The sequence below is a fragment of the Pinus tabuliformis genome, chromosome 8 (genome assembly GCF_031772625.1).
Source record: "Pinus tabuliformis cultivar Carrire ecotype Pingquan chromosome 8, CPIR1, whole genome shotgun sequence".
Classification (NCBI taxonomy): domain Eukaryota; kingdom Viridiplantae; phylum Streptophyta; class Pinopsida; order Pinales; family Pinaceae; genus Pinus; species Pinus tabuliformis.
The window spans coordinates 1,135,389,411-1,135,417,321 of NC_142294.1; the positions used below are offsets into that span (position 1 = coordinate 1,135,389,411).

Consider the following 27,911-nt stretch of genomic DNA (forward strand, 5'->3'; position numbering starts at 1 on the left):
CTATAGGGAGTATTCCTCCCAATATTCCACCGGCAACAAGTATAAACGAATCCACACCGGAGCCCAGCTGAGGTCCTCATTGTCTGGTTTGAAGTGTTCCACCCATCCTCTGAGAAACAAACCGACTCCATTGAAGAAGTAAGGCCCACCGTCTAAAACCCTATTTCTGTCCTCCAAGCAGTTGAAGGTAGCAGTGAAGAACCCTTTCGGTCCCAGCTGCAGGGTTATATGTCCCTTTGGATGCCATTTCGCATTTATCCAGCTCCTTAATGCTTTTTCAGTTGGCCATAGACCGATGAATTTCCCTATCAGAGCATGATCTTTCATGAACTGTATCTTTACATTAATTTGATGGCCTGGTAGTTCCACCCTTGGGCATACAGAGGCCACTGGTTTTCATGTAGCAAAGCGTACCTCTGGTGGCTTTTCATCTTGTTTCGTCTGTTGGCTTTTCAGATCTTCATTGTTTTCATTCTGATTTACAGTTCCCTTTCCTTCCTCATTCCGAAATTGTTCATTTTCTGTTTGTGGGGGAGGTACGTCGCCCTCCCCCGGCAGGGGCTCCATGAGGTCGTGCACCCTCTGTCCGGTGTATGAATGGGCCTGAATCCGTCAGAGATTGCAGGTATTCTGAAACTTTGCAAAGCCTATCGTCGCTGCAAATGTACAAACCCTAGAACGCAGAGGGCAAAGCCCAGAGCTCAAGGTCTCCTATTGTTGTGGGGAAAAATGCCTATTTAGGACGATCCTATCCACCTAAGGTGTGACAACGCCTTAGCAACAAACGAATACAGCTATTATGATTCCTTCCTTTATGAAATGTGAGAGAGGGGAGATTGGCAGACTTACCGTTGTCTTCCGGTTGTCCCTCGATCTAGATCCTCTTCTCTTTGTGTGTCCACAGCTACTTGCCTCCTCGCTTGATCAAGAGAACAGCTACTTGAATCCCACGAGATCACAAGAGAACAGCTACCTGTGACAAGAGAATAGCTACTTGCAACAAGAGAAGAACACAATACAAAGGCAAATATACATATTCATAAATGATTCAGGATTAGAAGTAAATCAAATATACTAATGCAATCATACAAAATACACCAGCATATAGGAAAGAATCAAGATAGCTTTATTGAAAGTAACAGGATTCAAGAAGAGATACAACCCATAGGGCTCCAACCCAGCATCTCCTTCCCAGCAGAATGGAATTCCTTCTTCAGCTCCTTTCAAAGCATAACACACCCAATGTTTCTAGCCACAAACAAACAACAATTCTTTTCAAATACCAAATTCCAGCCTCCCTTGACCTCATGGAGAGAGATCTATATGTAGGGATAATGGAGAGAGGATGAGTCAGCTTGAGACTGGTCTGAGACTGACTAGTGTCCTCTCCCACTTCAGTTCTTGAATCCACTTGGAGGTTCTTGCTCCCACTTGGAGATTTGGAACCTCTTAATCATCACCAGTCGAATTCCCTGATCCAAGTGTCATTTTGGAAGCTTCCTGGGCATTGACACCTTGAGGAATGACTCTGCCACTTGTCCAAACTCGCTCAGCGCAGGTAGCCTTCTTTGCAGTTGACATTCGATGCAGGTAGACAGTGGAGCAGTTGACATTCAGCGCAGATGCTTAGTGGAGCAGTTGACATGATCCAGAATTGCCTTGTTTTTGAGTGTTTTTAGGTGGAGAACTTCTGTGAATTGTTGTGGTTACTTGGCCTTGTTCCTCTAGGGGTAGGAACAACATGTTTAGGGACTTTGGATCCCTTGATTATTGACATTTCATGCGCAGTGATGCAATCCACAAAAATGTCTATAACAGTTGCCCCCTAAAGTATGAGGCCGTTTATCGGGTGAAATTCTTTATCGAGGAGGGTCCGAAGTTCATCCATCTGCTGGGAGGAGATCTGTAATAAAATACAATACATTACATTATGATTCATACTGCTTTCATGATCTAGCTAAGGCGGGCATTCCCATCCTCAGCTTTATAAATTCATTTTTGTACATAGAACAGACGATCGTCTGATGGTAGACTGATAATTTTAGTGAAATTATCATCCTTTGAGTAGGATGATCATCTGCTGCAATGATGTACATGTCAAATGTCTTTATTTTTCCTGAATATATATATCATAGCCCGGATGGATGAAACTAGATCCGGGGTCTTCAAACTCATTCGATCTTCACTCTAAGTACAAGTCGATCCATGTGAGAATTGTGCTGAAGTCGAACATGGAAAGACATCGCTTGATTACCGGTCAATGATGTAAACCGTTAACAAGCACGAGAGGAATCACCGATAATGATAATGACCCTCAAGGTACTGCAGTACAATTCACGTGGTGTGAATAAAGGACTTGGCGTCGAACACCACGCAAAATCTTCTGGTCGAAGGTCATTGATGTATACCTATCGCCGGAAGTGAGAAACTTGCCATTGAGGCATGCAAGCTTCAAAGTACTGAAGGGGTTGTTCCTAGATCGACTCCTTGGATAATGAGCTGATGTCGACAAGGAGCGATCCGTCAAAGGAGGGCCTTAACAAATCCCACATCAGTGACACGGAACGGAGCTAATGATTTTAATGGAGGTGAAAACAATCTGTGACATATGATTCAGGGTGGCGGTCATAAATGGATGAAGGATAATGTATGGCAGTGGATGGGACCCGGTTGACTCTTTCTGAACGACTTCTCTTGAACATATGGCGACACTGATGCGATGGATCGGTAGCATTACCCCAAATATGGATGGTATGGTAAGACCATGGTGATGTGACCGGTGAATGAAACAACCCAACCCGAATGTGATACGGAGGAAAAGTGTCATGTTCAAGAGCGACCTGCTACCATCAAAGTTTTCTTGATTTTTCCCAATTTTTCCCCAGTCATTGCTGACCAGTACCTCTTTATTTTTGTCAAGCTTGAGGAGGATAACATATGCTTGTTCTATAACCTGCCCTTCGGGCAAGCCCATCGCTATGTTTTAACGAGCCTAGGGATAGTGAAACTCATTCTCGTCTAAAGACAAGTTTGTCGCTATTTAATAATTTTAACGAGTCTAACGACAAGGATAACTCGGTCCTTTTCATTTTTAGAGAGTCTGAAAAGGTACATAAAGTTAACTCCAAAATTCCTTTTTCGTCATCTAATCCCTTAAGTCCAAAGAAGTATAAAACAATACAGAAGGGATGAGTTTTCGATAACTTTAACGAGCTGAATAAAACAAGCGCTTGACCTTTTTGTGCAATAATCCCTCAGGTCCAAAAAGATTAAAATCTAGAGGAGGGATAGCTCTTCCTGTCCTTTTAACGAGCTGGAAGGCCAAAACTCGGCAATCTTTTCATATTTTACGAGTCAGTTGAAAATAGCTTAAAGAAGACTCGTCTTTTGAGGAACGAGTGATAAACAGGGATAGCAACTGATTCCAGGTACAGGTTGGAATTTTCCAATCACGGCAGTGTCACAAGGACGGCTAGGTGAAATCACTCTTCGCAGCTGTTCCTCAAAATGGGTAAACAATCATATGGGGGTGAACGATCAGCCAAATGAAAGATGGAGGTGGCAGGTGCAAACACGACCAAGGTTTTTATGGCTGATAAATTTATGATCACAGTGGTTATTTACCGGGATAGGTTCATTTTTTAGATAAAAATGAGCTTAAACTCTGGAGGAAACATTGCTCACTGCTTATATTTATTTTTTAATGAGCATGAAGACCGCATTAAAACTGCTCGGATCTTGCGTTTATTTTTTAACGAGCATGAACTTTATGCTAAAATTTCTCGATTTACCTAGTCTTTTGATAAGAGTGTCTCATCAAGATTATATTTTTTATGGAGCTTCATCTCACTAAGCTTTGCTCCCCATCCTTTCTTTATACAAGTTAGGAAACGGATAACCTAAAACACAGATAAATAGCCACTCTTTGCTTACACTCCAAAAGGTTTGCATGCCCCCAGGTATAAAACAGAGTTTCAAGGTTACCTCTTCTTACCCTCCGCCAAAACATTTGTTTTAATCGAGAGAGGCTTACCTCTTTCAGGTTACCCAAAGATTGTCTCGTTAATCTTTCAAACAAAACACTTCCTCAGCAATGTCTACCAAAATAGACAAGGGTGAATGACTGGTGTCAAACACGTAACTTTGACAAAAGAATCCTATTCTAGAACAACCCCTCTTCCATCCACGGACGGGGTACGGACTAGTCATATTCTCCCGCGGAAACCTACCCTATACCCAAAGTTTCCCTGCCGAAGCAGGCCAGGATGCATGCCCCCTGGGTTCCAGTCATATCCTCCCGGATTACTCGTGCTCATCAGGAGGACGGACCGTGGGTTGAGACACTTCTTGCATGAATAGACCATTTAGGGATGGCACATGACTATTTGTGATGTGTGATCCGGGAAACGAAAGTTGGTCCACGAGCTTGACCATTCTTCCTTCATGTGGAAAACATATTACTCTAAAGAGTGAGGAGACTACAGCTCCCATGCAATATATATAGTCTCGTCCAAGGAGTAGGTTATAATCCAAGGGTCCTTGAACGACCATCACGTTCATTTGAACGGTCTTCCCTTTCAATGTTATAGGCACATTGGGGAGGATCCCTAAAGGTCGACTGGTTCCTTTATCAAAACCTGATAGACTTCTCATCTCAGGTAAAAGCGCTGGCGAACCAAGCGCTTTCCAAGCAATAGAGGAAAGGATACTCACAGATGCCCCCTCATCAATGATAGTGCCAGCCATTACCATTCTGTATATTTGACAAATAATTCTGAATGGCACACTGGCTGGCAACCGGGGTCTGCCTAGTTGGTTCCAATCAAAGGATACAACCAGGTTGCTTGGTGGTGGGACCGAATATACGGTCGGATAACGCTCTGATGAACTTCCTTCCTGCGACAAAGGAATGGTGGCATTGCCCCCTTGATCATCAGAGTCAGTGTTGATGAAGAGAACTTGGACAGTGTCGTTTGTATTCTCCTCTGTGATGGTGTCATTTGAAGGTGGAGCCTCTGAAGGCAAAACCGGGTCAACTGCCGTATCAACCTTTTGACTTTCGTCAGGCAAGGATCCAGACGGTTCTTCTTCAACGACAGGTGCTTCGGCTGACCATCTAAGTGGCTCAGACGGATTCTCAACTAGTGAGGGACTTGGCAGGAGTCTTTGATATCCAGGAGGAAGATTCGCTCGTAAAATCGGGCGATCTTCCAGAACTCTTTTTTCCTCGTCTAGGAAGGGACAACGGTGGATTGCGTGATCGCCTTCACACAGTCTACAGGGAAATTTAACTCTCCCATTCTGTCCTAGAGCTTCACTCCCACTAGTTGACGGTGAGCAATCGACATGGCTATCAGAGGTCAATGCTCCCGAATTGCGCAAACGGGGGGACCAGTCTCTTAGTATCCGTGGGATACAGGGACAATCTCTATGGAAGTGGTCTCCCATGCATATGACGCATGGCGATTTAGGCCTTACGAGTGCGGTGTGTGGATTTTTGTTAGATGACACTTGTTTGCCCCCAGTCGCCTTAGGCTCCTTCTTCTTCTTTTCTTTCTTCTTCTTCTCCTTCTTCTCCTTAGGAACCCGATTTTTTGATCGACCAGTTCCGTCAAGCGAAGAGGAAGGAGGGGAGGAAGATGAAGGGGAAGGCTGGGAGGCAACTCTTGTCTGATCTAACTGTTGACTCGACTGTTCAGGAGTGGTGGTATTCTGAACGACATTGGTTTAAAAGAGCCAAACTGGTAGGCCAATTGTCAGTCCTGGAAGCGACAATGTGGCCATGTGGGGCGCACCAACATCTCCCCAAGAGGAGAAGGGACTAGGATTTCCACCCAAGGGAACTCCTTGGTTGGTGTGCTCCATCTTTTCAACCTAAAGATCAACGCAGGATTAAAGGGTGATTGTTCCGTTTAAAATAAATTGTTAATGACGCTTTTTAGACACAACTTGCTTTTTCAGTTTTAAAAAGTCGAGAAAAAGCTAAAGATGACTCTAGTCTCCTTCGATGTTTTAACGAGCCTGAAGTGACAAATGCTCGGATGGACTTTGTCTGTTATAGAGTCTGAAAAAGGCCAAAAGGAACTGCTCTGGAGATCTAGCCAGAGGGTGTGCCAAACTTTTCGCAAAACCACAGAATACGTTTTACGGTATGGGTGGTCGATCTTCATGAATGCTGTGTTCACTGCATTGCGATCAGTAGGGCGGCTGACACGGCTTCCTAAGGATAAAAGATATATGCCTATAGGGGTCTTCCAATATATACGTGACGGTACGTGGGAGCACAATCCGTATTAGCGCCACCGACTCTCAGGAGGAATCACCCACCTTCTTCGAGATCGACAGTCACTATGTTTAACGACGCCGGAACACGTCTCTAGCCTAGACCTCTATGTTGTGCGTTATGTTACAAAGCGTTGTTAGGTTCATTCAGTTTATTTTAGGTTGATCTTTTTAAAGTTTGCCTTAAAGTTCACCACGAGATGTATGATACAAATTCCTAAATGCAGTCTAAGATGATAAGCAAGCTTTACAATCTTTCAACTTTGAAAATCCTAGCTACTAAGGGAAAAGAGAGCGACTATCTTTTCTTAAAGAGCAATCAGCACACTCTAATGCACTTTCCCTAAATCCAACATGCAAACTATCAAATGAAAAATGCACAATGCAGGTGTTTGTTTTCACTTTCTTAGTATAAATGCCTACAAAGAAAGCTTTTTGCACAACTTTGAATTTGCTTTTACAATGATCAAAATAAACAAGTTCACTTTCTTTGAAATCAACAAGGGTAGAAGAGATTACAATCACTTTGCGATTTGCGAAATAAAGACTCGTTTTGATACTTTGAAAAGAACAAATTCAAACCAATAAGAAAAAGTAAAACTATAATCATTCTGAACAAACAACCAATGAACTCTCTTCTAAGATCACTTTCAATCAGATCTGAATCAAAGGCTACAGAAAGACTACTTTACTTATGCAAAGGAAGACTGTAAATGACGCCACAAGCACATAAAAACATTCCCAATATTTTTGTACAAAAATTGGGGCGGAATTCAGGCAAAGAAAAGGGTTATCAGGCTAGTACCTATGCTAGTTAAAGGCTGCAAAAACAGAGATCAAAACAGGGCAACAAAGGACAAAGAACCCCAGCTGCACAAGGCCACACTGGTTCAGCGCAGGTCCAACACTGTCAGTTTGACATTCAGCGCAGGTAGCCCCTTCGGGACATGCGTTGAAATGCAAACTGCCTTCACAGTGCCTGCGTTGAAGAGAGAAACTCTCGTTTCCCTTGGTTTCTGGGTCACAAAATGCTCAAAAATCAACTGTTTCAGGCCAAATCAGAAACACAAGCAGGGTATAAACAGAGGGATGCTTTGATAGGGTACTAAAGACTATCACAAGGATCAATCAAATCATTTGTGTATCTAGTTTAGATCATAGACAAGTCCAACATACTGGATCAAAGCAGCAACTTTTACTTTGCATCCGGGAAAGATGCAATTCAAGAATTGCTGTCAAGTCTATGAAGTAAACAAATGACGGAAACACAAATGAAATGAATAAACAAGTTCTTCCCCAGCGGAGTCGCCAATTTGTTGTGGGGAAAAATGCCTATTTAGGACGATCCTATCCACCTAAGGTGTGACAACGCCTTAGCAACAAACGAATACAGCTATTATGATTCCTTCCTTTATGAAATGTGAGAGAGGGGAGATTGGCAGACTTACCATTGTCTTCCAGTTGTCCCCCGATCTAGATCCTCTTCTCTTTGTGTGTCCACAGCTACTCGCCTCCTCGCTTGATCAAGAGAACATCTACTTGAATCCCACGAGATCACAAGAGAACAGCTACCTGTGAGAAGAGAACAGATACTTGCAACAAGAGAAGAACACAATACAAAGGCAAATATACATGTTCATAAATGATTCAGGATTAGAAGTAAATCAAATATACTAATGCAATCATACAAAATACACCAGCATATAGGAAAGAATCAAGATAGCTTTATTGAAAGTAACAGGATTCAGGAAGAGATACAACCCATAGGGCTCCAACCCAGCATCTCCTTCCCAGCAGAATGGAATTCCTTCTTCAGCTCCTTTCAAAGCATAACACAACCAATGTTTCTAGCCACAAACCAACATCAATTCTTTGCAAATACCAAATTCCAGCCTCCCTTGACCTCATGGAGAGAGATCTATATGTAGGGATAATGGAGAGAGGATGAGTCAGCTTGAGACTGGTCTGAGACTGACTAGTGTCCTCTCCCACTTCAGTTCTTGAGTCCACTTGGAGGTTCTTGCTCCCACTTGGAGATTTGGAACCTCTTAATCATCACCAGTCGAATTCCCTTATCCAAGTGTCATTTTGGAAGCTTCCTGGGCATTGACACCTTGAGGAATGACTCTGCCACTTGTCCAAACTCGCTCAGCGCAGGTAGCCTTCTTTGCAGTTGACATTCAACGCAGGTAGACAGTGGAGCAGTTGAAATTTAGCGCAGATGCTCAGTGGAGCAGTTGACATGATCCAGAATTGCCTTGTTTTTGAGTGTTTTCAGGTGGAGAACTTTTGTGAATTGCTGTGGTTACTTGGCCTTGTTCCTCTAGGGGTAGGAACAACATGTTTAGGGACTTTGGATCCCTTGATTATTGACATTTCATGCCCAGTGATGCAAGGCACAAAAATGTCTATAACACCTATCTTTTCAAATATCCCCATTACCCAACAGTTCCTTTTCAATAATTGTGCAATCTTATGCTCTATAACCAACAAATAATGAAACTTGGTCAAAATTATGTACCATACTTGGCACACAATATTATCACTCAAATTCTTATTCTGATTTCATTATTAGTAACTAAAATCCCTACTACTAGTTTATTGTAATATAAAGAATGATTTATATTTTGTGTAGTTAGATCCACCATGAAATAATTCATGAAATCACATGAACTAGCAACGTCAATCTTCCCAAATCCCTACATTAGTTTTGATGTTATGGCAAGTAGTTTGTCACTGTTAATTATTATAGTGTACAACTTCTACCTAAGTCTAATTCTGTAATCCTATAAAATGTTAAGCATAAATTAATTGAAAGAAATAAAATGGAATTAAAATCACATAATGAAAGTAATCCGACTAAAATTATTGATAACATTTCACTTGGAAATCTCGCACATTTTCACTAGCGAACCTTGAATTTCAATCCTCCAATTCACTCCCAATATTAGATGCTCTTTCTTAGTATCAACCACCCCTTTTTGGTATCTTTAGTAGGTATTTAATATTTTTCTTTCATGGTAAAATTTATGTTAGCTTTTCTGGAACTTTTTATCAACCTGCCTAAGATTTTCCATAAAAGCCTATCTTTCTCTCCCATGGTTCTTTTAGGCTTTTTTAATCTTAGCATATTTTTCTATCTAAGAAACTTAATGGATATTTCTCTCCTATCCATTAAGTTTATCTAGAATTTTATCTAGAGTTCTTATCAGCACAGAATTATCCAATCTCATTTACCTATGACATTATATTCTTTTGTTTTGGAAAGGCTCTCATTTCCAGGTGTTTCATACTTAAGTATTTCCAACACCTTCTTCTTATCTATTTATTCTAATTATTTAACTTACATAACATATCCATGTATTTCCATAGACTTTTCCTGCTATGGCCATTGAAACAATGTCATCTTAAATAATTCATTACATCCACATAAGGATATTACAATGTGAATTATATATAGAAAGGGAGATAAATCTTATTTCATGGACATATACTTTATACTTATCAATATGAGGAAATTTTTTATTCAAAACTATAATTCTTAGAAGAAAGCATATTAATGTAACAAATGTTCACCATGGAAAAGATATTTGAATCATTAGATTGAGTAAAACATTTTATTGATATGTAGTCAAATTGAAGGAAATGTGGAATTATTTATATGATAAGTAAGGAGTTGGCATATATATATATATATATATATATATATATATATAAAACTATGTAAATTCATGTTAAGCTATGAAGTATCTATAGGTTTGAAGGTGCAAACATTATTTCAAGGTTTGTATTCAAAAATTCTTTTGGACATTAAGAGTTTTAATCCCTCTTGACACTTAATGGATTCGGGATTAAGAAATATCTATGTTCATAACAATATAATCTCATAATTATAAGAATAAATATGTTGTTATTATTATTATTGTTATAATTATATTATTTATATGTTATCTTAATTTTTAATAATAATAATATTATTATTATTATTATTATTATTATTATGCTTGTTGTAAAGGAAATCATTTTAATGAGGATGTATTAGAATATTTAAAAGTTTTATAAAAATAATTGGTAGAGAAATTTAGCCCAAGGGATAGCTCAATTGTTATAGTTCGTGTTGCTAAGTACTTTGTTAATTGGGAAGCCACTTGGTCAAATATCCTCTAGACTTTTGGGGTAGTCCCAACTAGATAAAGTGGTGGGTAGATCCTTTAAAGATATTCCTAAGTTAAACCATAATTAGAAAAAAATCAAACCTTAAAGTAATAAACATGGTAATGTGATTTCCAATGTAAAAATATTCCGAAGGTGACTCGTTTATTTGAAATTTCATTTAGTTGGAGCGTCCATTTGACTTGGTGGTTGTGGGTCACTTTGATTGTTTTCTGTCCTTAGTGTCTTAGAAGAAAAATTAGAGATTCCTGAAATTATTATGAGAGTTATTTCGTTCCAATTAAGCCCCTCAACTTGGTCCATTATTTCTACCGTGGAAATAATTATTTATTGTCATACATCGACTCTGTTATGGAGAAATGTTCAAACGATAATCATGATATACCAATAAAAAATGATTGTTTTCATGTAAGAGGAGGTTATAGCTATGGTGGAGTTCCCCGCTTCTCATATCTAGCTCCTGGACAATTTGTCAATCGATCCATGAGGAATATAAGGTCAAGATTATTTAACTTTCTCTTTTGCATTAAAATTGCCAAATAGTATTTAAATATTATAATAATTCACCATTATAATAATTATGATAATATAGATAATAATATTAATTTTATATTAATTTTTATTGTGTAATAAACAATAATATTATCATGTTTTGAATTCATAAAAAGCTTAAAGGTTAAAGAAAATGAATTTATTCTAATATGATAATCATATTATATGAGTATTTGAGGAAATCTTATGCAATTAATAAGAAGTCATATTAGAAACTTAATCTGATATGGTTGTTCCATTAAAATCTCTATCCATATGATTGTGTTGTTACAGTGATAATATCATATTATGGAGATGATATTAATGTTATAATTTATTATTATTTAAGTGGTTTTATATATATATATATATATAATGTTATTTATTTTAATGAAAAAGTAATATAACAATCATATTATTATCTGTAATATTATATTAATTATAATATTATTGGTATAAAATCTATAAATATTTTTCGATATATATTATGTAGATTATTTTTAGATTTAACAATTTATGTAATTTTCAAAAACAAAAGACATGAACGTACTTTACTTTCAACAACATAAAACAATAATGATCAATGAAAACAATAATTAGCTAGAGGAAGAATATCAATCACACATAAAATAATATTTATCTCTCGAAAGAAACTCCTAAAAACCCCTGCTGTATATATTCCATTAATTAGAAATCCAAGAAGAAAATACAACGCTTGTTCTCACTTGAACAGTCCCTGCACAAGTATGATCAACTCTCTGCTTCACAAGCTTGCTCTAGCCAATTCTGTTGCCTGCCAAGCCCCTATTTCCTTGCCCATCTCCTAAGAGGATCAATCCATATTTAATTGGGAAATGCTTCTTCCAAGAATATGCAATCCAAACTTAGGTCCATAACTGATAGCATGCAAGTTCTCTACAACTCGAAAAATCATACAACTGATAGGACACTGTGTCTGCACTCTAGCGTCAACTAGGACTTCCTCTGAATTGACATGCACAAATTATTTGTGAATGAATCTTCAGTTAATTTGTGTGGCACTGAGGATGCATTTGTGCACTAAATACTACTAAACCTCTACTAGTTCCTCAAATAGTTAGAACTAGTTTAACTCGCTATAAATCAGTTGAACTGAGTTATCTAATTACAAATCCAAAGAACTAAACCTGGACCCCTAAAATTTATGGATCACACTTACATGAGTCCACAAAGAATTCCAACTTGAAATTCCTATGTCAATTAAATCAATTTAACTTAATTAACTATTTACATGTTTCTATGAGAATAGAATTTAATTTTAATTCAAAATTTAATTCAAGGACAAATTAAATTAGAATTTCTTGTTGCTATTTTTAACACTCCCTCTCAATAAGAAAGGGATTATCAGCTACCTCGATCTTGTCTCTGTGAAACTCAAAATTTCATCTTGACAATTCCTTTGTTATAATGTCAACATCCTTCTCCTCTGTGGGAATGTACTCCAAGAACATAATCCACCTCAGTGCACAATCTCAAAGATGATGATACTAGATATCAATATGCTTGGACCAATCATGAAAAACTCGATGTTTAGAGAGTTTGATACAACTTTGATTGTCAAATTAAATCATAGATGTATCCATCTACTCACTAAATAAACCAAATAGAATCTTCCTCCTTGAGATGACCTTAGAAGCTACTTGACCAACAACTATTTACTCTTCCTCTGCGGAACTCAGTGCAGCTGATCTTTGTTTCCTGATGTACCAAGAAAAAACTGCTCACCCAATACTGAAGATCCATGCTCATGTGATCTTCTTGTCAGATGGACTCCATGCCCAATCTGCATCGATGAAATTTTGAAGCTTCACTCCTTCTGTTCATATGTACCACAATCAATACTGAGTAGTGCCTCTGAGGTATGTCAACACATTCTTGGCCACCTTCCAATATATCTTGGTAGTCCTAACCATTTCTTGACTAAGCTATTTAACTGCATACCACATGTTCAGTCTTTTGTTCACCAAATACATAAGAAAACTCACAATCTACTTATAAACACTAGATTGCACTACATCACCTAAAGTAGGAACCTCCTTCCTCCAGTTACCTACTAGAGGAGTCTCCACGGGTTTACTACTCTCCATGTGGAACCTTTTCGGTATCTCGTTGGCATACTTTCCCTAAGAGACAAAAAGTTCCCCATTACCTTTCCATACTTCCATGCCCAGAAAGTAGTGCATGAGCCCTAAGTCCTTCATTTTGAAATCTCTTCAAATATCTTATTTTCAAGACTTGATCAACCTATCATCACCTCTCATAATCAAATCATCGACATATAGAAAAATAATCAACAATTTACCTTCCACCACAATATGGTATAGGTTTGCATCTGTTGCACTTTTGGTGAAGCCCAAACTGGTGAAGTGCTATATATCGTAGTGTACCAAGAACGGGGTGCTTGCTTTAGCTCATACAACACTCGCTTGAGTCGGCACACATGCGACTCATGGTCAAACATCTCAAAAACTTCAGGATACTCAATAAACAACTCTTTGTCAATATTTCCATTAAGGAAGGTTGTTTTTACAACCATCTAGTGTATCTTCCAACCTATCTACATTGATAGTGCCAAAACGGATATGATTGATGAGTACATTTCAACCAGAGCAAATGTCTCATCATAGTCAATCCCCTCTACATAATAAAAGACATGGGACACAAACCTAGCCTTATGTTTCTCCACACTACCATCCACTATTTTCTTTATCTTGTAAATCCATCAAGAACTCACCAATGACTTGTCTGTCAATCTTGGGACCACATCCCAAACACTATTATGAACAATGGAGTCATACTCCTCCACCATAACATCAACCCAAATCGGGTGTTGCACTACCTCCTAAGAGGAAAATGGCTATATCTTAACACATCTGCTCATAAGAGCCATGTATCCGGTGTACCTCTTAGATGACCTCCTCTACCTACGATGTGATGTAGGTGCTCCCACATTCTCTCTCACATTCTGCAATAACCTGTGAGCCTCTCTAGTGCACTTTCTCCCATCTATGGAAGACTTTTCCTAAGTGGATGTCTCCATTGCTGGATCCTCTGCATGTGGCTACTCCACATCAATATGAGGCTCCTCCTTATGAGCTAAAATCTCATCAACTTCATATAGCTAAATATCCCTATAAAGGGAACATCACGTAGACTTCTCTTCATCAAATTTTACATCCTTGCGGAGCACTATCATCCTGCTGTTTTAAAATCACACTCGATAGTTGTAAGGTGTATCAGTGTTACCCATAAATATCCCCAACTCTGTGGTTGAGTCAAGCTTCTTCTGTGCATCTTTGGCCACATGGAAATATACCGACCAACCAAAAATCCCGAAGTGGCCCACATCTGGTCTCTTTCTTGAGAAATCCTCCTCTAGTGTAATCATCCAAGAATCTGAGGAGGGCTTCAATTCTGTAAATAAATAGTTGTGTTGCATGCCTCAGCCCATAAGTGTAGTGGTAGGCAGTGTTCATGCAACGTAGCTCATGCTGCCCCTACAATGCTTTTATTCTTCCTTTCATCCACCCCATTATGTTGTGGGTTATGCGGTGCTATCAAATATCGTTTAATCCCCTCTACTAATTTTTTTTAACTCATTTGACACATACTCTCCACCATTATCACTCCTGAGAACTTTAACCTTTCTATCAATATCTTTCTTGACCAATGCTTTAAATTCAGAAAACTTTGCAAAAGTTTGATCTTTCTTCTGCATGAAAAAGATCCATCATTTACAAGTAAAATAGTCAACAAATATAACATAATACCCATGTTTGGCCATGGATTCTATTGAGGATGGTTGTTAATTTTAGGTATGTTCTATGCTAGAGCAATTTTTTTAAATTTTCACAGTTAGCAATCACATCAGCATTACGATAAACTGCAGATAGAACATAAATATAATATGCAGAAGACAAGCCAAGACAAGGGGACACAAAATATGGCACAAGCCAGGGACAAACACCACAATGTGTGGGGAAACGCTTTGATCAAATCTTCTCTTATCTTCATAGTTCAGCAGAGAGAGAGAGAGAGAGAGATAGAGAGAGAGAGAGTGAGAGTACAACTAGAACAGAAGTCAACACTTTGACTTGTCTAGATCTAAGCATAGATCATCTTTTATAACAATGAGATCGGTTGAATACATTCTGCTTCAACTGATTCTCCAAGGTGACTCCTTCACCTATCATCGTGCTGCATTTGGTTCTCTTGCTGTACCTCTCATACTGAACCATACTACACTAATCACGTTGCTCATGTCCATCATCATAATGCTATCAAAGCTCATGATCTCATTCATCATCATGTTGTCCTACTATAACACTAATGTCTTCAGTACTACTGTCATCATTGATAACATTATTGCTGCATCATGACTTCCCTTAGAAATTACCATAAAGGTGATCTCTGAATCTTTAAGAAGATCAGGATCTTACAAGAACTTAGATCATGACTTTATCACTGATCATTCTTGATACAACTTCTTCCATTATGCTGAGAATGTAACTATCATTGTCATTACTACAACAGCCTTCAACAATCTTACTTGATACTGAAACCATCGCCGTTACAACTTCACAGTTGTATCACCAAGATCATTCACTGTTGTATCTTTCCACGAGGGTATCCGAACTGAGACAGTGATCACCAAATATGTGTGGTTGAAGCATGAATGAAGGACGTTGAGGTATACTGTTATGAGATCATCAAGTTACAAGTATGCTGAGAATGACAGATCTGGTCTTCTCATTGTAATATACTCCTATGCCAAGTTATACTGTTGTCTGCTACAGGGATACTGTACCTTAGACCCTCCCGAGGATACTTCTAATCCATTTGACTGCATATAACAGGTGTACAGGACTGCGTGTATCCTTTGCATGAACAGAACTGTGTTTATCCTTTGAGTGAATCAAGATTGCGTGTATCCTTTGTGTGAACAGGAGTGCGTATAAGATTTGCATTTTATCCATTGCGTGAATCAAGATTGCGTGTATCCTTTGTGTGAACATGAGTGCGTATAAGATTTGCATTTTATCCATTGCGTGAATCCTTTGTGTGAACAGGACTGCATGTATCCTTTGCGTGAACAGAACTGTGTTTATCCTTTACGTGAATCAGGACTGCGTGTATCCTTTCCGTGAACAAGAGTGCGTATAACCTTTGCGTTTTATCCTTTGCGAAAACAGGACTGCGTATAGGATGGCTCCATTTCAACTGCGGTTGTGCCTCCTTTTTATCACTGCAGCTAGGGCTTATTACGATCACCTTTATACATCGTATAAGGATCCTCTGTGACTGCGTCTAGATGTCTAGCATTTCATCTTCATTAGGGCAACGTAGATATTAGGGCACTCCTTTTAGATCTCTTCTCCATCAAAACCCAAAACAGGATGAAGAGAGATCACGAGAGAGTGAGTTGCCAAATGACTTCAAATCCTCTTCTATTTATACTAACGTGTAGATGATGAATAGACACAACGTTTGGGCTTCTAGAGCCTACATAAGAGCTGGTCGGCTTGATAATAATTACATAAACAAAATAAATTCATATCTCCATAAATACTTATCGGAGTCGGATGATATTTGGATCAATCCTACACCTCTCGACGAGAGGGTTCCAAAAAAAATATCAGCTGCCAGAAATAAGCCGACCCACATGGAGTTTGGCCCTAGTTTCCAATTTAACACTCCCTCTCAACTAGGGAGAACTCCATCCGCTGATCCATATGTACGACTGTACTATCTCTGCCATCAGTGCCCTGCACTGCTCTGCCCATCTTTGCTCATCTCTGTTGGCTCTGCTCTACTCTGCTCAGCTCTGTTGGCTTTGCTTTGCTGTACTCAACTCTGCTGGCTCTACTAGCTATTCTCTACTCAGCTCTCTTGGCTCTACTAGCTCTAATCTGCTTTGCTCAGCTCTGTTGGCTCTGCTCTGCTCTGCTGGATCTGCTCTGCTTTGCTTAGCTCTGTTGGCTCTTCTCTGCTCTACTCAGCTCTGCTGGGCTATGAAGAAGAAAAATTGATCGAGAATGTCTCATACCATTCTCCACTAACCCGAAGTTAGTCTCAGAGTGCGTACCACTGATCCCAGACCAGTCTCAACTGACCCAAAGTCAGCGTCATAGTATGTACGACTCTCACTGGTCCCAGACTAGTACTGCACTGACATGAAGTCAGTCTCAGAGTATGTACCACTGGTTCTAGACCAGTCTCAACCAACCCGAAGTCAGTGTCATAGTATGTACAACTCCTACCACTAGTCCCAGACCAGTACCATTGATCCCAGATCAATGGAGGTCATCCTAGCGTAGGGAGTATGGTAGATACAATGATGCATCCATCGGTACTACTATGGTCCCTAACTTCATTTCCCTGCTCATTGATCAAATGAGAGGTACTTCCCATGAGTCCCAGACTGCATGGGTAGGATGCCTCGATATCAGAACTTAATCAATCTTGTCCTCACGGGAGAACACATCAATCCTGCTACAATCGCCATGGAGAACACATCAATCCAGGCCGCCATGGAGAACACATCAATCCAGGCCTCACAAGAGAACACATCAATCCTGCTACACAGGAGAGCAAATCATCCTGTTCCACAAGAGAGCGAATCATCTTGTCTTGCAAGAGAGCAAATCATCTTGTTCCAATGCGCACCACCAGGGGAGGGTGAGTCACCCTGTGGTCGTATGTTGCTCCAGTAGATTCTGCAAGCCCCCCAGAGCTCCCAGAGCTCAATGTATGCAACATGCAGGACCCTTTTACAAAGGTCTCTTGATGACTCCAAGTCATTCGGGAAAATCACAAATTTGATCTTTCTCCCGGGGCTTTAGCGACCTGTATATCATCTGAGTACGATGGAGCCACCTTGCTCATCGAATTTCCATATCCCAGATAAGGTGGTATCTGATGTCTGTCCGCTGGAGAAATTGTCGAATACAGGATTCCTCAATAATCGAAAACAGCTAAGAAATTCCGCAACCATGCAGCTTCATACAAGATCATACTCGTAGCCATGTATTCAGTCTTGGCGGTGCTTATAGTGACCAACTTCTCCTTCCTGCATTGAATCAAAATCCAAAGAGAACCAACACTGAAAAGTGCTCTAGTGATCCTCCACATTGCCTGCCCACTCATCATTCGAATAATCATGTGGTTTCATATTTTCGGTAGTGTATCTCAATCCATGAGAGATTGTGCCCCTGAATATATCTCAGAAGATTCTTGGTACCAATCCAGTGAGGCTCAACCAAATATGAGATCACCATGCTAACTACAACACATATGTTCAAACAGAGGTTCTCCAAGAACATCAATGCGAATGAGTTTATGAAACTCAAAGGAATTTCCCAAATCTGGTCCGCCATCATTACCATATAACTTCTGAAAGTTAAGATCCTCGAGGTAGTCACAAGCTTGCAGCTTATCTTCCCACATTCCGAATCCAAATCCCTCTGTCTCCTATAAATGAGAGGGTTTTCACCTGCCAGACATGGGTGCTGGTACGAGAAGTTTATCATCCACAACCTTCGAGTAATGGTTTAGATCGGTTTCACTCCTAGTGAATCTCAGCTGCATTAGACAGCTATCAATACTCTCATACTATGCCCGAGGTGTTTTTCTTGAAGCCATAGAGGGCTTTCATCCACCTGTATAAAGGAGATTCCTTGATCATGATTCTCAAACTCCTCGGGTTGTTCCAAACCTGTGAACCTGCTGCATGAGGGGAATGGTCCCCTTATAATATTTTCCTTCGGTACATTTCGGACATGTACCTTCATGCTTCTTTTTGAATTCAGGCATCCTAGTCACCATCTGTCTCATAGACCTTCGGTGCTGAGTCAATGGACATGATCCCCAGTGGACTTCCTGCAACTTGATACAACCCTGAACTCAAAAACATCTTTAAAAAATCTATTTTCAAACATGTACCTTTCCATCAATAAGTGCCACCATGTAACCTTTGACTTCCATTTGCGAGATGGAGATCAGGTTCAATCAGGTACATAAAAGAGATTTTGGGGTTCCTTGCTTTCGTGGAAGAGTCGACCATTGTCTTTGATTACCCGCATCTCTGTCATTCGGGCACTCCTTCGCATCAGGGCCGAACTCATAACCAAGACATCTACCTTTCCTTCCTACCATTAGATCTGAACTTCCCAATGAAGTGATGCCATCAAAAGTTTTGCTGCGCCATTCTAATAACATTCTCTGCTTCAAATTCACCCTAGGTGAATTATGAGGAACCCAATGATCCTTTTGTCTTGTCCCAACTGTATTTGGTGATTGCTCTTTCACTCTTGCTTGGGCATTGTCTTAACCTCAACTTTGATACCATGTTAATTTTAGGTATGTTCTATGCTAGAGCAATTTATTTAAATTTTCATAGTTAGAAATCACATCAGCATTACGATAAACTGCAGATAGAACATAAATATAATATGCAGAAGACAAGCCAAGACAAGGGGACACAAGACATGGCACAAGTCAGGGACAAACCCCACAATGTGTGAGGAAACCCTTTGATCAAATCTTCTTTTATATTCAAAGTTCAGCAAAGAAAGAAAGAGAGAGAGAGAGAGTACAACTACAACAAAAGTCAACACTTTGACTTGTCTAGATCTAAGCATAGATCATCTTTTATAACAATGAGATCAGGTGAAGACATCCTGCTTCAACTGATTCTCCAAGGTGACTCCTTCACCTATCATCGTGCTGCATCTGGTTCTCTTGTTGTACCACTCATATTGCACCATACTGCACTAATCACGTTGCTCATGTCCATCATCATCATGCTATCAAAGCTCATGATCTCATTCATCATCATGCTGTCCTACTATAACACTAATGTCTTCAGTACTACTGTCATCATTGATAACATTATTTCTGCATCATGACTTCCCTAAGAAATTACCATAACGGTGATTTTTGAATCTTTAAGAAGATCGGGATCTTACAAGAACTTAGATCATGACTTTATCACTGATCATTCTTGATACAACTTCTTCCATTATGCTGAGAATGTAACTATCATTGTCATTACTACAACAGCCTTCAACAATCTTACTTGATACTGAAACCATCGTCGTTGCAACTTCACAGCTGTATCACCAACATCATTCACTGTTGTATCCTTCCACGAGGGTATTCGAACTAAGACAGTGATCACCAAATATGTGTGGTTGAAACATGAATGAAGGACGTTGAAGTATACTATAATGAGATCATCAAGTTACAAGTATGCGGAGAATGATAGATCTGGTCTTCTCATTGTAATATACTCCTATGCCAAGTTATACTGTTGTCTGCTACAGGGATACTGTACCTTAGACCCTCCCGAGGATACTTCTAATCCATTTGACTGCATATAAGAGGTGTACAGGACTGCGTGTATCCTTTCTGTGAACAAGAGTGCGTATAACCTTTGCGTTTTATCCTTTGCGAAAACATGACTGCGTAAAACCGGTTGCACAATTTGTCTGCGTATAGGATGGCTCCATTTCAACTGCGGTTATGCCTCATTTTTATCACTACAGCTAGCGCTTATTACAATAACCTTTATACATCGTATAAGGATCCTCTGTGACTGCATCTAGATGTCCAACATTTCATCTTCATTAGGGCATTGTAGATATTAGGGCACTCCATTTAGATCTCTTCTCCATCAAAACCCAAAACAGGATGAAGAGAGATCACGAGAGAGTGAGTTGCCAAATGACTTCAAATCCTCTTCTATTTATACTAACGTGTAGATGATGAATAGACATGATGTTTGGGCTTCTAGAGCCTACATAAGAGCTGGTCGGCTTGATAATAATTACATAAACAAAATAAATTCATATCTCCATAAATACTTATCGGAGTCGGATGATCTTTGGATCAATCCTACACCTATCGACAAGAGGGTTCCAATAAAAATATCAACTGCTAGAAATAAGCCGACCCACATGGAGTTTGGCCCTAGTTGCCAATTTAACAATGGTCCACATGAATCTTAATGGAATCGATATAGGATCTCTTATGCTCGAATGTCTTTGTCGTGAAAGGAAGCTTTGGTGAATTTTTCCAAAGTACACACTATACATGTGCCAGCCTGCTCTAGTGTACCTTTGGGAAGACTAGTAGAACTTTGTTGCATGATGTTCAAAGCACGATGATGCAGGTGTCCCAATCGCCTGTGACACAACTCACATATGTCTCACCTCTACAACTTATCTTCTTTCATGATCAAGGCAACACAATCTTCTACCTTCAACTTGTAGAGATTCTTCACCTGAATACCTATCGTTTTTAACTGTCCCATGGCTATGTGTTGAAGGAACCACTACTACATGTAGGGGGGTTTTAAGACAATATTTGAGTCAATTGTCTTAACTTAAGACAGAAATAAACTTGTGTATTTTCTTTAAGAGGGCGTTTCAAAATATAATGTCTCAAAAATTTGTCTCTATAAAGACAATATAGAACACATATTATTATTGTCTGTATAAAGACAAGAATTATTGTCTATTAAGAGATAATTTCATTTGTCTCTCTAGAGACAATTTCATTTGTCTTTGTAGAGACACTTTCATTTTTGTATCTTTAGAGACAATTAGATTTTGTCTTTTTAGAGATAATAGCTAAGATTAAAAACATATTGTCTCTATAGAGAGTTTATGTCCATAACTCAAACTATTGTCTCTCTAGAGACAATATAAAAGAATATTTAAAAAATAAAAAATAAAAAAATTGAATGTTCTTTCAAAGTAGTTTCACATTCAAAGTTCCCAAATTCTTATTTTAATTACCTTAAATCTTTGTTTTTTATGGATACCAACATAATAAAAAATAAATAAATCCATTATTTTTAACGCTAATAGCAAAGTAATTTTAAATCTAAATGAAAAAAAAAATTCTCGAAAGCAACATTGAAAATAATAAGGCAACACACTTATATTTTCTGAAAATGCATTCACGTCATTTGAACATGCAAGATCCTCAGTTGGAACTTCATTTTAAAACATATTATGAGTCAAAAAAGAAATGTTCTAAATTTCTCCATCCTACAGGAGGGTTTACTCTCTAATATATAAATTGAAAGCTTCAATCACATTAAATGGTGTAAATTAAATTCATATCTAGTTGTTAAACAACAATTTCAATACCCTTGTATAATTGGAATTGGCTTCCTTGATAGAAAAGAATTGTAATAATGTATATGAATTTGAATTTACAATTGATCAGAAATTCTGTCTTCATGAAGGTTTTACAAAAGATGAAAAATTGACACAGGTCCTGGCAACATGATATAGACCAATTCTCAATCTATTGGTGACCTACATAGTTATCTTCTCCACTATTGGCTTTCACAATTCAAGTTGGCTCCATCTCCTGTTGCAGCCTAAGAATTGCTGCAATTGGTATCCAAATTGGTGGTGATATAGTTCCCGATGAAGCTTCATATCCAATGAATGTAATTCGGGTAATGAACTATTATTATCAACTCATAACAAGCTAAAGTTGCAGAAAAGTCTCTATCACTAGATTTTTTCTAGGCGGTTAATCGTTTCCTGGAGGCACACCAAACCACCGATCCTTCTTTCTGTTAAGTATAAAACAATAAATTCGTGTAAGGCAAGTTTTATACCATTGTTCAACCATTTCCAAGAGAGCTACTTACTGAAATAAATAAAATAAATGTAGTGCGTACCTGAAATAGAAATGTGTGCACTCTTATTATTTCTTCATTATTGCTTTCCTTGCCTTTCCTGATTCCCCGAAGCACATGAAAATGCAATAGTAGAGTCATTTTATTTTTTTATAATAAAAACCTGTACCATCTTTATAATAATTAATAATTGAAATAAAAATAAAATTCTGCAAACTTATTAAACTCTCAATATAAAAACAACTCAAAAACAAAATCAATATACTCTTTAATATAAACATAAATTTTAATGATGATACCATCTCTATTTTTGGTTGGTAGCAGTGTCTGTTCCCAATCAAAGCCCAAAAACGTCGTGAATACTAGTGAAAATACTAGGTAAGTTTCAAACCCTTTTAAAATGAAAGCACATAACCTATTTTTCTTTGGAGTGGGATGCGAAGTATTTGAAAACTCTTATTAGAAGAGTTGACAAAGTCTTTGACTAAAACTTACAGAATCTCAATCAACATTAATACTCAACAATCATATGGGATTTTCGCTAAATGAGGAGATAGGGGAGAGAGAATTGAAGTCTTCCACCTAGCCATATGACATGAGATAAAGTGTTGATTGAACTGGAAAACATCAAATGGAGAAGAGGCAAGTTGGTTCAAAACATAATAAATGTCCTCCTTCCCAGCGAACTACTCAACTAGATGGTACTCTAGCTATTGAAGTAAATCACAGAGGGAACTCTCCCACAAATGCCATTACTTATTACAATAATGAGTTGGGAAGCATGAGAAAATGAGTTCAATGAGGAGAGGTTGAGCAGAATGAATCTTCATTCAAAAAGGTTGGTGGTTTTCATTCCCCTGGAGTGTTGGTAGTGTGGAGTATCACCAATTTGGTCTATTAGCAATTGCCGCAGAAGGTGCAAAGATAGGCTGATAGATTTTTTAAATTGTTAGAATAATATGAGGAATGCATTTGTAAATATGTATGCCATATATATTGGCAAATTTAAATTTTAGTGGTGTATAATTGTTTGGTCTTATATATTGTGTCCTGGATGCGGGTGGGTAGTACATAGCTCTGTACAAGGGTGGCTTGGTGGGTTGGCGTGTGGCTTATTACCATCGCCATCTGGCCTCGCGTGTCGCCAGCCTTTATGTTCTCTGCAAACATGTTCAATGCTTCTATAACACAGTTCGTCCCTCCATACCAACCTTCTTTTTATTCTGTTATGGCGGCCCTCCAATTCCTCAATCCTCCTCCCCTGTGAGTGTATTGATCCCCCATTGCCGCAGAGCCCTGCTCTCAGACCAGACCAGGGAATCGTTGTGCTTAGCATTGCGGAGTTGATTCACAGTCGGGATTTCATGTTTGACAAAGTCCTTCCTGCAATTTCAAGTTTTGCTCATCCTCTATCGTTCTCAGTGCTCCTCTGCATGCTGAAGCTAGGCCCCTTTCTATCTCCCCTTTCCTTCAGAGTTCTGCTGCCTATTTAGCTCTTCCTGCTCCTTTCATCATACCTAAATTGCACCAAAGAATTGGCTGCAAGAGGGGAAGCTCCCATGGGCGAGTTATCCGCCAGTCCCCCTCCTCTACCTCAGACTCCTCGTCTTACTCCTCGGGCTTTTTCTCTAATCTCTATCTCGTTACCAGGAGCAGTCGTGGATGAGGTTAGGGGCAACATAACTCAGCGACGAGTTCTCACAATTCTCACTCCCACACTGCTTGTTTTCAATTCCCCTGTACTCTCAGTAATTACTCCTTCATAGCTTCAACTACCATTGAGCTTAGTGAGGGCACTACTGGTATGGTGGCTGCAACTCCAGGAGTGACTATGGAGACGAGGGTAGAACATTCGCCTGGCACTTCTTAGTTTTGCAACAAGTAGAATAAGGCTCCCGGTGATACTGCTACCCAGGAAATGCAAACTTAAGTTGGTTCGAGTGTCCCTACTGGTCGCGGTTCTTCAGGGAAAGAGGGACATCCCTATGAGGATGATGACCCCTACAATTATGGGTGCAGTATCATTGAAGAGTCGGCTTCCACCACTAATGAAGCTTAAACAGGTCTGCGTTCTCTAGTTTTTATTTCCCTGTTGCTCAAAGTTATGGTTACAGTTGCTAAGTGGATTAGATTACAGCTTTGAACTGGGAAGTGCTCCCTATTTATATGTATGAGCCCAGACATTTCGTTTTGGTCAGTCTACAATTTTGACAATAGTGTATTCTGTTTCTATGCACTTATCATGGTCCTGGTCAGTCTATAGTTTTGACAATGGTGTATTATGTTTTTGTGCACTTGTCATGGTCCTGGTCCTAGAAGCTCTTCTGGTCAATCGACAACAAGTCTTTTTGGTCAGTGTTCAGCTATGTAATGTGAGTATGCCATCTCTCTGGGCTAGACTTCTCAAGGCCATTGCCTCTATGTAAAAAGATTTTGTATCAATATAGGAGTAGAAAAATTCAGCAAAGGAAAACTGTTCGGTCTTATGTATTGTGGTATTATGCATACAAATGATGGCTTCAAGGTGGTTGACTTGGGGTAGCTAGTTTAACATTCTACATGCCTCTTTTGAATGGAAATGAAATACAATATAAATATACACATAAATATAAAATAGAGGCTCCTATGAAACTCTACTTATGAGGTTTTTTGGTAGATGACACTCCCACTCTGCTGCATGTTCTCGTAACTTATGTTGAAAGAAATTTAATAGAATATTGAATTAGAGATATATCATAAGATCTATACCTTCAAGTAACATAAACAGTATGGGTATACTCAAGGATAAATCCTTTGACCACAATGAAGGAAAAACATGATGACAAATTTCTGAATCAAGAATTTTAAGGAGACATTTGCAGCAATTACTAAATCTATCATATAGGAAGATGCATCTTCCAGGCTACAAATATCCAAAAATAACATATGGTGGGAACAACAATAGTAGTTACAAATCCAAACAAAGTAGAAATATTTTCAGGAAATTAAGGAGACATTAATACACAAGTGTGTATATGCAAGGACTCAAATTTTAGGCCTCCTAAATGAATGCTATGGAGAAAAACAAGTCTTTGTTTGGAAGTAGCTATCCTTACCATCCAACAGTTAAAATTTGAAATGGTTATTAAGGAATAATAGAGGCCGTTGTTAAGATTTGAAATGGCTATTGAATAATAATAGACGAAGAGTTTCTCACACTCTATGCTTGCCTCTGAACAAAAAAATTATGTGGAAAGGAATTGCGAAAGCAAGAAAGGTGAGGAAATCTTAATGGTATTAATTCATGCAACAACGAATAGATAGTTTATAAAGATGGGCAGTGAGCATCATGAACATCTGTGTTGGTAAAAGTTGGATAAATAGAATGGCAGAGCGAATTAAATCCATATATCATATCAATATCGAGCTTCGAGTGGCATGAAGAGTTCGTTATGCTGCCACAAAATATTGACAAATTGCCAACCCAAAATTCAAGGAGTAGTTTGTAGCAATTAATCATTGTATCATAGATGATGGATAAAGTAAAAAAAAAATAGACAAATTTCAGACTCAAAGTTGAAGGAGTTGTTAGGAGAAGTTAATCAGTCTATCATAGATGAGGAATAAAGTAAAGAAAATAGACAAATTGTAGACTCAGAGTTCAAGGAGCAGTTGGGTACAATTAATCAATCTATCAAAGATGACGATACATTTTCTAACCTGCAAGTATCCCAAAGGAGTAGCCAATGAGAACAACAGTAGCAAGTGCAAAAACAGACGGAGGAGTTGCACTTTTAGCAAGATTGGGAGAAATTAATACATGAGTTATATGAAAGGACTTAGTTTTTGGCCCTCCCTAGTAAACCTTGTGTAGCAAAATCATTAAAGTGAACTTGCTTCATTTCTTGGTTGTTATATTTATCATGTTGTAGTGATCTTACCCACAATAATACTCTATCTACAGCTATGGAATCTGGAACCGTATTTCGATGTATGGATATATATTTTTGGGTTGTTTTACGGAGCAACAAGTAGTACATAGATTTTTTGGGTCATTTTCTGATTGGTTTGTGGCATCAGTTTCACTTCTGAAGCAATAGATCCATAATTCTAGCATTAACTTATAGATTATGGAAAAATGTAACGTTGAAAAGAGTTGAGAATACATACACAGTTTCCTTCTCAGGTGGGTTTGCCAAAGGTGGTTCTAGATACTTTTCCTCCAATATATAGGTTATAACATCGAAGTCTGGAATCCACTTATAATCAATCTTGATGACAAGAACTTTTCCTTGAGGGTTCATATGCAAAAACCTGTGCACCAACATCTTCAACTTAGATTTCCCTAATTTCCCACATAAACATAGGCACAGTCTCACACTCGTAATCAGTTTTAACCATAGTCATAAAGAAATGGCCTACAATTAAAAAAAAGTTAATATATGGGCCTCAGAACCAGAAAGTTACCAGTCAGGTTTGTTACTGGTATCAATGAACTTCATGTTGCATGGGACCTATTTTTCCTCGAGAGTAAGCAAAACCCTCTAGCTGAAGGGACCTACTCAAAGATGTGTTCAATACATTAAGCTTTACTTCATACATTAAAATGCTTGAAATGCACTTATAGATGACAAATTGTTTGACAAATAAAGATGAAATAAAAGATAGGAAATGCAACATTGAATCGTTCTGCTAAAAAAGGGGAAAATGATAGAAAAATTATTTAGAGTCCCCAAGGGACCTGTGCAAAGATGTGTTCAATACATTAAGCTTTACATCATACATTAAAATGCCAAAAATGCATCAATACACCAGAAATTGTTTGACAAATAAATATGAAATAAAAACCGAAGAAAACAAGAAATGCAAGATTGAATAGTTCTGCTAAAACAAGGGAACATGACATGAAAAATTATTTACAGTCCCCAAGCCTATTAGGTGCACCTGCAGTAGCCTTAACACAGACTTCCACTACATCAACCATGCTCACAACTCGTGTACTGCCAATCTTCCTCCTCTGAAGCAAGACCCTAGATCTAACCCCTTTCTCGCAAAACAAATGGGTACTCGAGACTGCAATTAAAGGCTCTACGAGACAACATGAGTGATTAGAGAGAGTCGCAACACATATTTTTTTGCTACAACGAGAGACGAAGTGGAAGCTACACTAAGCATGGATATCATAGCCATCTCTGACTTCTATAAATAGACCTCACTCTCATAAGTTTTCATCCTCCCCATTTTTTAG

General features: G+C 38.6%; 1 pseudogene; it reads right to left on the reverse strand.

The window, feature by feature from the left end:
- Nucleotides 1–27,853, reverse strand: LOC149239343 (uncharacterized; annotated as a pseudogene).
- Between the last annotated feature and the right edge of the window lie 58 nt (nucleotides 27,854–27,911).